Here is a 14,835-nt window from a genome sequence, read left to right as displayed (position 1 = left end):
GTTCTTTTTTCTTAGGATTTCTTTAGCTATTCGGGGTCTTTTGTTGCCCCATATAAATTTTAGTATTCTTTTTTCTATTTCTGTGAAGAATCTCATTGGGATTCTGATTGGGATTGCATTGAATCTGTAGATTGCTTTAGGTAATACAGATATTTTAATTATGTTTATTCTTCTAATCCACATGCATGAGATATCTTTCCGTTTCTTTATGTCATCATCGATTTCTTTCAATAATGTCTTGTAGTTCTCATTGTATAGGTCATTCATCTCCTTGGTAAGATTTATTCCTAAGTATTTTATTCTTTTTGATGCAATTGTAAATGGTATTATCTTTTTGAGCTCTCTTTCTGTTGGTTCATTATTAGCATACAGAAATGCAACTGATTTTTGTAGATTGATTTTTGTACCCTGCAACTTTGCTGTAGTTGTTGATTATTTCTAATAGTTTTCCAATGGATTCTTTAGGGTTTTCTATATATAAAATCATGTCATCTGCAAATAGTGAAGAATTTCACTTCTTCATTACCTGTTTGAATTCCTTTTTCTTGCCTAATTGCTCTGGCCAAAACCTCCAGTACTATGTTGAACAGGAGTGGTGAGAGTTGGCAGCCCTGCCTCGTTCTTGTTCTCCGAGGAATGACTTTCAGTCTTTCCCCGTTGACCATGATGTTGGCTGTGGGTTTGTCATAAATAGCCTTTATTATGTTGAGGTACTTTCCTTCTATTCCCATTTTGTTGAGAGTTTTTATCACAAATGGATGTTGTGTCTTGTCAAATGCCTTCTCTGTGTCTATTAGATGACCATGTGGTTTTTATTCTTTGTTTTGTTGATGTGATGTATCACGTTGATTGATTTGTGGATGTTGAACCATCCCTGCGTCCCTGGTATAAATCCCACTTGATCATGGTGCATGATCTTTTTAATGTATTGCTGTATTCGGTTTGCCAATATTTTGTTGAGGATTTTTGCATCTATGTTCATCAGCGATATTGGCCTGTAATTTTCTTTCTTTGTATTGTCTTTGTCTGGCTTTGGTATCAGGGTGATGTTGGCCTCATAGAATGATTTAGGAAGTGTTCCACCTTCCTCTATTTTTTGGAATAGTTTGAGAAGGATGGGTATTAAATTTTCCTTGAATGTTTGGTAAACTTCACCGGAGAAGCCATCTGGTCTTGGACTTTTATTTTTTGGGAGGTTTTTGATTACTATTTCAATCTCTTTACTTGTGATTGGTCTATTCAGATTCTCCATTTCTTCTTGGTTCAGTTTTGGGAGATTGTATAAGTCTAAGAATTTATCCATTTCTTCTAGATTTTCCAATTTGTTGGCATATAATTTCTCATAGTATTCTCTTATAATCCTCTGTATTTCCGTGGTATCCGTTGTAATTTCTCCTCTTTCATTTCTAATTTTATTTACTTGAGCCTTTTCTCCTTTTTTCTCAGTAAGCCTGGCTAAGGGTTTGTCGATTTTGTTTATCTTCTCAAAGAACCAACTCTTTGTTTCATTAATCCTTTCTACTGTTTTTTGGTCTCAATTTCCTTTATTTCTGCTCTGATTTTTAGTATTTCTCTCATTCTGCTGACTTTGGGCTTCTTTTTCTAGTTCTGTTAGGTGTAATTTAAGGTTGCTTATTTGGGCTTTTTCTTGTTTGTTAAGGTGGGCTTGTATCGCTATGAGTTTCCCTCTCAGGACTGCTTTTGCTGCATCCCATATGGTTTGGTATGGCATATTTTCATTTTCGTTTGTTTCCAGATAGTTTTTGATTTGTCCTTTAATTTCATCAATGATCCATTAGTTGTTCAGTAGCATGTTGTTTAATCTCCACATTTTTGTCACTTTCCCAGTTTTTTTTTTCATGGTTCATTTCCAGTTTCATAGCATTATGGTCTGAAAAGATGTTTGTTATGATTTCAATCTTCTTAAATTAATTGAGGCTTGCTTTGTTTCCCAACATATGGTCTATCCTTGAGAATGTTCGATGTGCGCTTGAGAAGAATGTGTAGTCAGCTGTTCTTGGATGGAGTGCTCTGTATGTCTACTAGGTCCATCTTGTCCAGTTTTTCATTTAATTCTACTATTTCTTTATTGACTTTTTGTCTGGATGATCTATCCATTGATGTAAGTGGGGTATTAAGATCCCCTACTATTATTGTGTTGTTATTAATGTCTCCTTTTAGGTTTGTTAATAGTTGCTTTATGTACATTGGTGCTCCTATGTTGGGTGCATATATATTTAAAAGTGATATGTCTTCTTGGTGGGGTGTCCCTTTTATCATTATATATTTCCCTGTTTGTCTTTCTTCACCTGTTTTATCTTGAAGTCTACTTTGTCTGATATGAGTATGGCAACACCTGCTTTCTTTTGTTTGCCGTTAGCTTGGAGTATTGTCTTCCATTCTTTCACTCTGAGCCTGTGCTTGTCTTTAGAGCTGAGATGTGTTTCCTGGAGGCAGCATATTGTTGGGTCTTGCTTTTTAATCCATCCTGCCACTCTGTATCTTTTGATTGGAGAGTTCAATCCTTTACATTATGGTAATTATTGATATATGAGAGCTTAATGTTACTGTTTTGTCACTTATTTTCTGGTTCTTTTGCATTTCCTTTGTTTCTTGTCCCATTTGTTTTGGACTGCCAATTCAGTTTGGTTGTTCTGTCTCATGTCTCTTCTAGTTTTCTCTTTGATTATCATATGTGATTTTGTTTTGATTATTTGTTTAGTGGTTACCTTGAGGTTTGTGTAAAAAATGTTGTGTATGAGATAGTCCATTATCTGATGGCCTTCTATTTCCTTATACCAAGTCAATTCAATCACTTTCCTCTTCCCCTTCTAAGTCGTTCTTGTTATACCTTATTCTATCTTGTGCTGTGGCTATGTATTTTCAGTGATGAGGTTAAATTTATTTTTGTTGAATAACTTCCTTTGATCATTGATTTTGGTATTTAAGTGGTTGCTAACCTATTCTGGTAAAGATCTACTATTTTTCTGAGTTTATCTACCTATTTTTCTCCTTGCTCCAAGCTTTGTATTCCCTTTCTCTTCTTTTTTTCAGGCCGGAGGGCCTTCTTGAGTATTTCTTGTAGTGGGGGTCTCATGGCCATGAACTACCTTAGCTTTTGTTTATGTTTATCTGGGAAAGTTACTACTTCTTCATCATATTTGAAGGATATTTTTGCTGGATAGAGTATTCTTGGCTGAAAGTTTTTGTCTTTCAGTATTTTGACTATATCATTCCCGTCTCTCCTAGCCTGTAAAATTTCTGTTGAGAAATCCGCTGAGACCCTGATGGGAGTTCCTTTGTACGTTATTTTTTGTTTTTCTCTAGCTGCCCTTAATATTGTTTCTTTGTCATTGACTCTGGCTAGCCTTACCACTAGGTGTTATAGTGTGGGCCTTTGCCTGTTGACATGTTTAGGTGACCTGTTGGCTTCGCTTACTGGTATTTCCTGCTCCTTCCCCAGATTTGGGAAATTCTCAGCTATTATTTCCTTGAATAGGCTCTCTCTTCCTCTTTCCCTCTCTTCTCCCTCAGGAATACCTATAATTCTTATGTTACATTTCCTAATAGAGTCAGATATTTCTCGGAGACTTTCTTCATTTCTTTTTAGTCTTAGTTCTCTCTCCTCTTCTATCTGGAGCATATCTGTATTGCTATCCTCTAAAATGCTAATTCTTTCCTCCATATTGTCAGCTCTGTTCTTTAAAGACTCCAGATTCTCCTTTATCTCCTCCATTGTGTTCTTCATCTCCATCAGCACTGATTGGTTTTTGTTTATGATTTCAATCTCTTTTGTGAAGAAACTCCTAATCTCATTGAATTGTTTGTCTGTGTTGTCTCGTATTTTGTTGAGTGTTTTTATGATAGCTATTTTGAAATCTCTGTCATTTAGGTTATGGATTTCTCTGTCTTCAGGATTGGTTTCTGGGTGCTTGTCATTTTCCTTCTGGTCTGGGGATTTCATGTATCTTTGCATTGCGGTTCCTGCGTTGGCTTTGTTTTTCCTCATCCTGGAAATCTCTGGTTGTAATTTCCACCCGCCGCCACTGTGTGGGGGTAAAGGGCTGTTTAATCTGAGGCCCCTGTCCTCTGCCCCGGCTGTTCACTGCCATCCTCGATCCACAGGTCACTTGGTCTGGTTTGGTCGGCTGAGCTGCAGGGTCCGGTTTGCGGGAAGGGGGGTGCTCTCTCTTTTGCCCGCTGGGCCCCTGGCATGGGGGGCTTCTCATTCGCCCCTCGTTATCCGCTCTCTGGGGTGCTCAGATATTGATGGTACCCTGTAGCAATTCTGAGTCCTCTGTGTGGGAGTTTGCCACTGGCTGAGAGAGCCCAAAGAGCTATGGTTTCCCTGCAGAGGGCCGCCCCTCCCCCCTCTCTGGGAGCCGAGCAGACCAGGATCGCTGGTCTGATGGGGAGGGAGAAAAGTTCTCCTTACCTCTCCCCACTTCCTCCAGGGGCCCAGCACGTTCCACTCTCAGATGTGCGGCAGTGTGGATCTTCCCGATCCTGCTTTTCACTGTCTAGCATTCCGTTGTTGGTCTGTGACTGTTCCTTTTGTTGTATCTTATCAGGGGAAGAGTTTACGGGAAAGCTCGCTCCGCCATGACGCTGATGTCACTTTTACAGAATCTTTTTGACGAGCTCAGATTCTAAATACATTCCTTAAAAAAAGGGAGATGACTAAAACAATGACAAAAGTACACTTGTTATGCTACTGGAAGACATTAAGTGAAATACATCACTTTCGCCTTGTGCTACTATTGTGCTTATACAGGACTTGCCATTTAGTATTGCAGTTACATTTTGTATGTGTAATCTATTAAATAGTCTATATATGGCTAGATATATAATATATGCACAAATGTGTATCATAGAGTGTGTATTAGTAGAATATTTATATATGACTCATATTACCCATGTCTTACTTAGAAGACTGTGAGATCCTTTATCTTCATACATCTTGGTCCCCAAATAATGTTTGATAAATTAGTAGATACTCTCTTATGTGTTAGTCAAATGAATTTATAAAACAAAGAGTAAAGTCCATATTGAACCTAGTGTTGTAAATACTACTAAGAACAACAAAAATAGTTTCTCTGGCTAACTTTTTTGGATAATTACTACCTGCTAGTGAAACACACATTTTATTTCATTAAACCTCAGAATGACCATATTGAGTAGATGCTATTATTCTTATATTAGACGAAGAATCTTAGCCTTAGAGGTTCTGTCACTCACTCAGGTCACAGTAAGTTAAGGTCAAGCTCCGGGTAGACTATCTAACCCTAAAAGCCATGCTCATTTCTCTCCATTTTGTGAAGGCGGAAGTTCTATTGATAAAATATCATCTGAGAATTTTCTAAGTGTCAGAGACACATCTAAACTGAGTGATCAGTAGGAAACAACTTACTGTAGTGGAAGAAGATGGACAGTAAAGCCAGGTACTCAGGTACCATGAAGGAAATAAATAAAGGGGATGTGGAAGAGAGCCAGGGTGGGGTATGGGGTGAGTCTGGGACTCTGAGAAGGTAACTTTGGTGTAAACAATCGAACAATGAAGAGGCAGCTCTAAGAAGATCTGAAGGCAGATCATCCCAAGAAGAGAGATTAACTCCTGCAAATGTGCTGAGATGAGATTGCATTTAGAGTATTTGGGGGACATAAAGAACGGCTGTGCATCTGGAGCCTGGAGAATAAAGAGGAAGAGAGGAGGGGGTGAAATCTGAGCAGAAGGAGAGCACATCACATAGAGCATTAGAGACCAGGGTACACATGGTTTATACCTCACATGAAATGGGAAATCACTAAAAAATTTTCAGCAGAGAGTAACATGATCAGACTGGTAATTTTGAAAGACAGTATGGCTACCAGACGGCAGGAAAATGAGGAAAAAAAGGAATAAATTGAGCTCCAAATTTTTGTCCCAAGTAACTGAGGTGAGGAAAGCTTGAAAGAACAGTGAGTAGATTTAAGAATGAGGTGTTAAGAAAGGTTGAATCACATTTTTGGTTTGGGCCTAGCTAAAGTTGAGCTGTCCCTTATGATACACACGGACTCTTGGAATAGGCAGTTGGATACTCCATTTTAAAGCTCAGGAGAAAAGGCCAGGCTGGAGATACAAATCCAAAATTATAAGCATAGAGATGATATATAGAGCCATGGAAATAGTTGGGATCAATTAGTAAAAACGAAAAGGAACTAGGACAAGACTTTATATTCTAAAAATTTAGAAGTTAAGAAGAGAAGGTTAAAAACTAGGAGAGTGTGGCATATTGAAAACATAGAGGAAGAGATGTTTCAAGTGGTCAAAATTATCAAATACTAGTAAAAGTTCATGTAAAAGAAGTATATAGAAAAGACATCAGCAAATTGTACCTAAATCTAATTTTTTAAAAGAAAAATTAAAAATAACATTAGTTATGAGATTTTTTTAATATAGAAGAAAATTATCAAGGATGATGCCTTCAGTCTTTTTTTCAAAGCTGTTTGCATATGTTTTGTAAGAAAACTTTTTATGTATAACAGTCTCATGTATCTTGCTATTTCTTCTACTATTTGTAGAATTGAACACTGCATTTCACAATCAATCAGATTATTAAAAGTTGTATTAAAAAGATAAAAAAAAAATACATGGCCTTCATAATGGCTCTTTAGTGGGTTATTGGAAAGAAAGTAAATTGGAATGAATTGAAAGGAGAATGGAAGATGAGAATGGGACATGGCAAGTTTAGTCCTTTCCTTGAAGGAAGAGTGCTGAGAAGGAGAGAAGAAAATTCGGGTTCTTGTTGGAGGGGACAAGGGTTGGGAAGTTTTTTTGTTTGTTTGTTTGCTTTCTTTAAAATGGGGGACAGTAAAGCGTGTTTATGCACTGATCAAGTAGAAAATGTGAAAATGATGAGGCAGATAAGAAATATGACATTTGCAGAAGTGAAGTCCTTTAAATATTACTATTGTGGTAATAAATGATAAATAATATAGAGAAGGCATCTGTTCAACTTATAGTATGCTTCTATTTTTTTATCATACATAACAATAATTTACTGAAAAAATAAAGAAAATTACATAGTATGAGACTTAAGTCCAATTTATATCAGGAAATGAACACTATTTTAAATAAATTCAAATATTAGAAAATATATAAAAGGTTGGAACAACAGCATGAACCAACTTAAACTACTTATATTTCTAGAACACTAGACTCGAATGCAGAAAATATATTTCTTCCAGGTGCACATGAAAATTTACAAGGATAAATTATATTTTTAACCATAAAATAAATCTCAGTAAATTTGAAAGACTGAAACAATTAAGAAAAAAAATTGTCTACAACAGAATTAAATTAGGAAATAATAAAAATAAGATATCTCAAAATTTCTCAAATATTTAGAAATTAAACAAAATTATTCAGAATAAAAATGGGCAAGGAAGAAAATAAAATAGATATTAGAATATATTTTTAATTAAAATGTAATGAAAACATAGGATATTGAAATTTGTGGGATGTACCAAATGCAGTACATAGAGGGAAATTTATAGGTTTAAATAATTATATTAGGGAAAAAGAAAGTTGTAATATCATTGATTTTTGCTTCAACTTAAGAAGCTAGGAAAAAAAAGAACAAATTAAATTCAGAATATTTAAAAGAAAGCAAATTATAAAATAAAGAGAATAACTCAATAGAATAGAAAATGTATAAATAATAGGAAAATCAAAAAGTATGAAAAATTAATAAACTCCTAGTAAAACTGGCCAAGACAAAAGAGAAATTGCAAACTACTAATATCAGTAACAGAAGAGGAGGCATTACTACAGAAAATAAAAGGTTAATAATGGGATATTGTGAAGAACTTGTTAGCATAAATTTGACAACTTAAGGGAAAGGAATACATTTCTTGAAAGACCTGCGTTTTCAAGATTGACATAAAAGCATACAATTTAATTAGGCCATATCTACTAAAGATATTGTATGTTTAATCAAAAACCTTTCCATGAATATAACTCCAGGTTTGGATGACTTCACTAAGTGAAATCTGTCAAACATATACGAGGGAAATAACACCATTTTAACATAAACTCTTTTGAAAAATAGAGGAGAAGAGAACAGGATGCAATTTGTTTTATGAAGCCAGCATATCCCTGATATCAAAAGCTAAGAAAGATAGCTAAAGAAAAAAGACCAATATTCTTCACGAACATAGATGCAAAAATTCTTGACCAAGTTATCAAATCAAATTCAACAATATATTAACAACATGGCTAAGTTGGTTTAAAATTTGGAAAGCAAGCAATGTTAATTGCCACATTTTCCCATAATTGAGGAAAAACATCATATGATCATCTTAATAGACGAAGACAAAGCATTTGACAAAATTTAATGTCCATTCATAGTAAAAACCCTCAGCAAACAAGAAATAGAAGTGAATTTCCTCTATCTCAAAAAGTGCATTTAGAAAATATTGTACAGAAAATATCACATTTAATGGTGTGGTATACATCCTAAACCCACGGGATCCTACAGAAACATTGAACTAGTAAGTGAACTTAGCAAAGTTGCAGAATACAAGGCCAATTTGCAGAAATTAATTGCATTTCTATATACTGTAACAAAACATTACCATGGCACTATATAATTCAAGTACCTAGTAAAAATCTAGCAAAAAAATATGCAGTTTTATAAACTGAAGACTAAAAATCTTTGTTGAGAGAAATTGAAACAGACCTAAATAAATGGAGAGATATGCCATAAATAGTTGTTTAAAGAGAGTTAAATCTGCAGAGCCACTAATCATGTTTCAGAATACTTATTGAAATTAAAAATATGATTTCACAACTATTATCAGTAATGTTTGAGGAAGTATGTAGCATATATGGGAGGCTAGGAAAATAGCAATGGGCTAGTTTTGTTCCTCTAATTGAAAAAGAATTCAAGATGGAAACTGGAAACTCTGAAAGCATGACCTTGTCACTGATTCAACAGTGATATGAAGTGACACAGAGGTTTTCTAGGTAGGTCATGCTATGTCTAACAATATCCTTAAATGTCCCTTTGTGAGTAGAGTTGCTAGACTGATCATAATGGAAGTATTCTTCCCTGAGGCATTAATACCAGCTGCTGTGATCTCCGAGGGCCCAACATGAGGAAGGAAGGGTCGAAGATTGGAGAGGGAAAGTTGGTTGCCTGAACATCTGTATCCACAGGCAGTTGATTGATAGATGATGTGAGAGCTCCTGGGAGACGTCAGGCAGGCTGTTATAAATGAAGTTCTTTTGTGTGTGTGTGTGTGAGGAAGATCAGCCCTGAGCTAACATCCACGCCAATCCTCCTCTATTTGCTGAGCAAGACTGGCCCTGAGATAACATCTATTGCCAATCCTCCTCCTTTTTTTTCCCCCACCTTTTCTCCCCAAAGCCCCAGTAGATAGTTATATGTCATAGTTGCATATCCCTCTAGTTGCTGTATGTGGGACGCTGCCTCACCATGGCCGGACAAGCGGTGCGTTGGTGCACGCCTAGGATCCGAACCCAGGCGGCCAGTAGCGGAGCACGGAAACTTAACCGCTAAGCCAGGGGACTGGCCCCTAAATGAAGTTCTTCACACTTTAACTACAATGTTGTCTTAAAATTACAGGGAAGGAGAAAAAAATGGAATGAATTGAGGAAAAGAATGTAGAAGAGAGTTTTAAGAGAGTATGAGAAAGAGTAGAGAGAAAATGCAGAAAAGAAAGGAGAAAAATGTTGAACGAAGAGACAGAAAGAGAAAGAAAGGAAAAGAGGAAGAGTAGAAAGGCAGAAGGACTATGGTGGAAACATCCTTATGAGGCTATAACATGCTGGCAAACAGAAGTAGTAAGTTTAACAACATGTTAACAAAAGGAACCTCTGTGCTGATGAGAGCACAGCTGATCATCGTTCTCAGGGCACCAGAGATTAAATAGGTTACCGAGGCAGGAGACGAAAAAATAGAAAATGTGGTCACAGAGATGGAAGATTTCAGATACTAGAACTAGGGAATAAAGTGGAAGCCAGGCTCATCGCAAAGTCGTGACCCAGATAATCTCTTCCTTGTAAAGAATGTAGAAGTTTATGTTGTTTACTGATTAAATGACGAATAATGTTATAGGGAAAAAACAGAAAAGAAAAAAGTTTAGGAAGAAACTTCTATATTTACGGAAATAAAAAACTACAATATGAATTCAAATAAAAGATACCATTATGTCACAAACTGTTATTTGTCCCTCAGTTCTTCTCGTTTCACCAGACGTTTGCTGGATCCATAGCCCGCAGAATAACGATTAGGTTTACCACCTCTCTCTCGCTCTGTCTCGCCATTGTAACCATGTGTCAGGTATGGCTGTTGGGACAAGAGAGGAAGCGAGACCAGCAGCTTCCAGGATCTGCTCTTACCAACAGGCAAACCTGGTACCCAGACTGACAGGAACAGAGTGAGTGGATGTCTCGGGTGAGCAGTCCCACATAGCCATCGGCCACGAGAGTCCCAGGAATCCCAACCTCATTTCCTTGTTAGGGGCCTGCGCTGTGCAGGAGGAGCCTTGAGAATTTGGGTGGAGACAGCAGAAGGGGCAGGGCTAGAACATCTCCATCAATTTACTGTTGCCTCCGAGGAAGCCTCACCAGGAGACCCTAAGAGGACGAGTTTCCTCTTTCTTTCAAACATTGTATCATATCAAGTATTGACGTTGGCCGGTGTGCAGGGGCGTCTTTGTCAGCTTTCGCCAACTATACTCTTTGCAGTTGAAATAAACCTGAAACGACTTCAATCTGACTGGAAACATTTGCCCCTGCCCAGAACAAAGCAGTCTCTATCATGATTTGAAAAAGGGACCTCAAAAAACGCTTGGCTGATTCTAGCATCTGGTCGTCAAGGAGGCAATTGACCATCACCAGCCAATGTCAGCTCTACCGCTGACTCTTCCCAAGTGTCCTCCCAATAGGTGAGAAGAGCTAGGAGTCCACCCAGCAGGAAAGCCATCCTGCTGGCTGTGGGACCCAAATGCAAATTAAAAAACCATGCCCCTGTGGAGCACCTACTTTCCTCCCTTTGGATGGGTCACTCATAATGCTCTCAACCACTCCCCACACTTTCCACAGGGTATGGCTAAAATCCAGCCCAATCTTGACTGTCTTCTTCAGGGTCATATCCCAAGACTGGATCCATATCGACATGGATGGTAGTTTATTCTTTGGTTTTCCTCTGGAATAATGGACTGTTGATGGGTCTCATTCTGTTGGATTAAAGAAGAGCATGTAGCCATTTCTTTAAACAGCGACATGTGACTACAAATGAAAATGGTTAGCCTATTTTATTTTTTTTTATTTTCAAATCTGTGTCATGGGCCAAATACATAAAAGCATAGAGATTTTTGACACTTCTTCATGACTATCACGAGCCAAACTCCCTCAAACAATACGCTCTTCACACTCCCATTGCGGTCGGTAACTGACAGTCGTCTCCAGCTGAGAAGTAGTGAGGCTTAGTGGAATCACTGTTGAGTATCCAGACACGCCCTCTGCCCAAATCTTCATTTTCTTTTCCTTTTTTTTAAAAAACCAGCTCCTCGTGATATGCTAGCACGTTATTTTGCTTCTGAGCAAATGACCTCAGTTTTGTTCACAACCTAAATGAAAATTTCCTTTCATCCCTGTATACCTGTGAATATGTCATTCACTATGAAGATCAGACCTCTGCAGCTTCATTTACTAAGAACCCAGGTCTGTGCAAATCTTCTCCAGGAAGGTAGCTCAGTGGGAATACCCAGTAACGGTGACTTATTCACTTCCAGAGAGAGTTGTGTTAGCTAGATGCATGTTCTTTCTGCCGTAAACCATGAGTCATGACAGGGTTGGGATATAGATAGTTTTGGTGCTTATGGTGAGTTTTGGGTTCTACTTGGCTGACTTTTATTTTTGTGGTAAGGAGAGAAGAAGTGGTTACGTTTTGCTATGCAATTTATCTTGGAAGTGAGGATTTCCTATGACCCCTCTTTAAAGCCCCAGATCTAGTTTAATTTGGACGTATCCCAGGATTGTAAGGCATGCTTTAAAAATCACTATTTGCAACTATATTTCTGATTCTGTGTAAATCAGAACTTTTTGTTATAGTGTCACCAAAACAAAATATAGCAATAACTTGGATCCTGAGGCTATGTAAAACAGCCACAGCAATCTATTCTCCAGAATTTCAACTTTTAAATGTCTATCAAAACAGAGCCACCATTTTCTAAATTATAGCAAATAAATATGAGAAAGTTAAACAAACAAAATAATTTTATAGCAATGGAAAAGTATTTCTGTCAGTTTTTATTTTAGAGTTTCACGCATGACTCCATTTGAAAAGTAGACTCTGCCTTTGAAAAATGTTTAAAAACAAGTGCTCTAGACAAGAAATTGCAAACTGGCACACTGGGGGCCATCTTTGGTGAATCATAGGTTGTTTTGTCTAAATAAGGTTTTGGAAATCAGGTCTTTTATGTAAAATACACATTTCATGCTCCTATTAGAAATCAGAAGATTTTACACTCTTGTCCCATAGTGACAATGACCAACTGGCTGGAAGCAAGTAGAGGCTGCCTCTTAAGACAGGTCATGAGTTTCCATAGTGACTAATTCCACATCAGTCCCTGTTGTCTTCCACCTCAACTCTCTTACTCACATACTTGACCCACATGGACACCCACACTCCACAGCTGTGTCTTTTCCTGTTTCTCATCTCTCAGCTGCACTTTCAATATCTCAACCAGCACATTTCACATACACTTTTGCAGACTCTGATGCTGCATGGTCTGTGTCTTTGTATTTATACTGCATAATCTTACACTGAAGGAAAATGCAGTTCATCTTCAGAAAACTCTCTGAGATCATTAGCAACAGAGTGGAGCTTGGCGAAATGACGATCAGGAGTGAGCACATCATCTTGAGACTTGGTCAGCGAGAGTTGAATGTTCACGCTATCACAATGCCGTAGGCCCCAGAGAGTACAAAAGAAATCAAAGGAATGGAACTATTTATCCACACATGAAAGGGGATGCATTTTCTCACATACCCCTAGCTCGAGTGACGGGTGTGTGGAGCACCTGCCCTTCAGCTGCCGTCTGCCCCTCAGGCAGAACTCTGCCACTCAGGGTGTTTGAAAGACATTGTCCAGACTAATCCATTGAGAAACGGCTGCCCAGATGTTCAGATGCCTTGGAGCAAAACAGACGTGTTCTAAGGTTTATAAAAGTCCAAGACGTTTCCTCTTCTCCTAGAGTCCGTTTCATGTACTTCATCCCAGTGCAGCGAGGGCCCTGTGAACAGACACATGCAGCCTCAGATTTAACACACCCCCTGCTGCCTCACAAGCAGCTGATGCCTGGGGATGCCTGTTCAGTGGAATAAAGATCAGGCATGTGCCCATTATCCTTACTCTTTCTCCCCAACACCTCTTCAATATACTCAGACATGGTGAGAGTAAATCTGTGTCAAATTCAAAAAAAAACCCTAAAAACCAATGATTGCTCATTTTAGTGTAAAGTAAAATGAAATTCTCGATGTTAATTAGACCTTTATTTGAAATCTCAAGAACCAGTTAAATGAATTCTTATTCACTGCCGTAAAACAATGTTTTAATGTTTTTTGCAAGACACGATAGGGCCTCCTACTGCCCGATTTGTTGAACGTGATCATTCAAGGAGAAAGATCTGCTTTTAGGCAAGAACTATTTACATATGGCTCTTTTCTTTCCAGGAAAACATTTTAACCCTGCTGTTCCCATGATGTCACAAGGACTAGAGTGTTGGGGAGGACTGAGAGCACACTCTTCCTCTGGAGTATGTTAGACTCTAAGGGTCCATGACACAGGAGTGGGGAACATTTCATTCATCGAGGATTGAGCCTCTCGTGCTGGGTGTTGAAAGAAACACCAGTGACGTCCCCGTGTATTCACGTGGAGTATCTGACAGTCAGTCATTGCAGGATTACAGAAGGAAGGGCAGTTCAGAGGGGAGGCCCCGTGGAGGCAGGCATGGAGGAGCGCGTGGTGACTGACACCGAGAGCTTGTGACCCGGACAGGTGGCAGACTCTGTTCAGTCAGAAGACTCTGCCGACTGCAGTGCATAGAAATCCACGTCCGTCCACGGGAAGTCGCAGGACGAGAACACCGCTGACAGGAAGTCACCTGTCAGAGCGTGCGGCACGAGTGGTGAGAATGTTGAGTCTGAACCAAGGTCGTGGTGTCACAGTGGTGGAAAGGCCACTGGAGGTGAAAGAAGCAGACCTAGAGTCATTTCCAAGAACAAACTGGAAGGTTTATGGGACCAATTAGGCAGAGATCCTGAGGAGGAGAGGTGAAGATGTGCAGTGGTTTCCGGCCAGGAAGAAGAGTGTTCCATGGACGATGAGGACAGGTGCGTGCTGGGCTTCTCTGAGGGCTGGGAAGACGCACGGGGAGCTTGATTTTAGACATGACACAAGTTCAGTGATGGTGCTCAACATACATGCACCAAGGCGTGTCTCTCACACACACACAGCCTAAGAACAGAGTCCATGATCATGGCACAGCCAGAGTGGGCACGACACTGTCGCCACTGACACAGGCAGGGTGAGGGGGTTGGGCCTGTCAGGTGTTCTGAGGAGAAGTCGGCCGGCCTGAGAGTGCTGGAAGGTGCTCAATTCTCATCAAGAGGAGGGCCGGTTTCAGAGATGAGAAGAGAGAGCTGGAGAGGGGAGAGCAGAGTCAGGAAAGGGCGGTGAACCATGAAGCCGAGCAAGAAGGGTCCCTGTGGGGCCACACGTTTCCCAGAGGCCTGATAGGGTCAGAACGTTAGGGGCTTCCTCG

General features: G+C 39.0%; 1 long non-coding RNA gene across 1 annotated transcript in view; it reads left to right on the top strand.

Annotated features, from left to right (window-relative positions):
• Nucleotides 1–14,082, top strand: part of LOC131402609 (uncharacterized) — a 28,083-nt gene extending 14,001 nt beyond the window's left edge. Inside the window, exon 3 of the long non-coding RNA XR_009218811.1 lies at nucleotides 13,745–14,082. This is a non-coding gene — a long non-coding RNA (uncharacterized LOC131402609). The remainder of the gene's footprint in view (nucleotides 1–13,744) is intronic.
• Nucleotides 14,083–14,835: the final 753 nt, after the last annotated feature.

This window comes from Diceros bicornis, unplaced genomic scaffold, assembly GCF_020826845.1.
Source record: "Diceros bicornis minor isolate mBicDic1 unplaced genomic scaffold, mDicBic1.mat.cur scaffold_184_ctg1_multi, whole genome shotgun sequence".
Taxonomy (NCBI): domain Eukaryota; kingdom Metazoa; phylum Chordata; class Mammalia; order Perissodactyla; family Rhinocerotidae; genus Diceros; species Diceros bicornis.
This window is presented reverse-complemented; position numbering and strand designations above follow the sequence as displayed.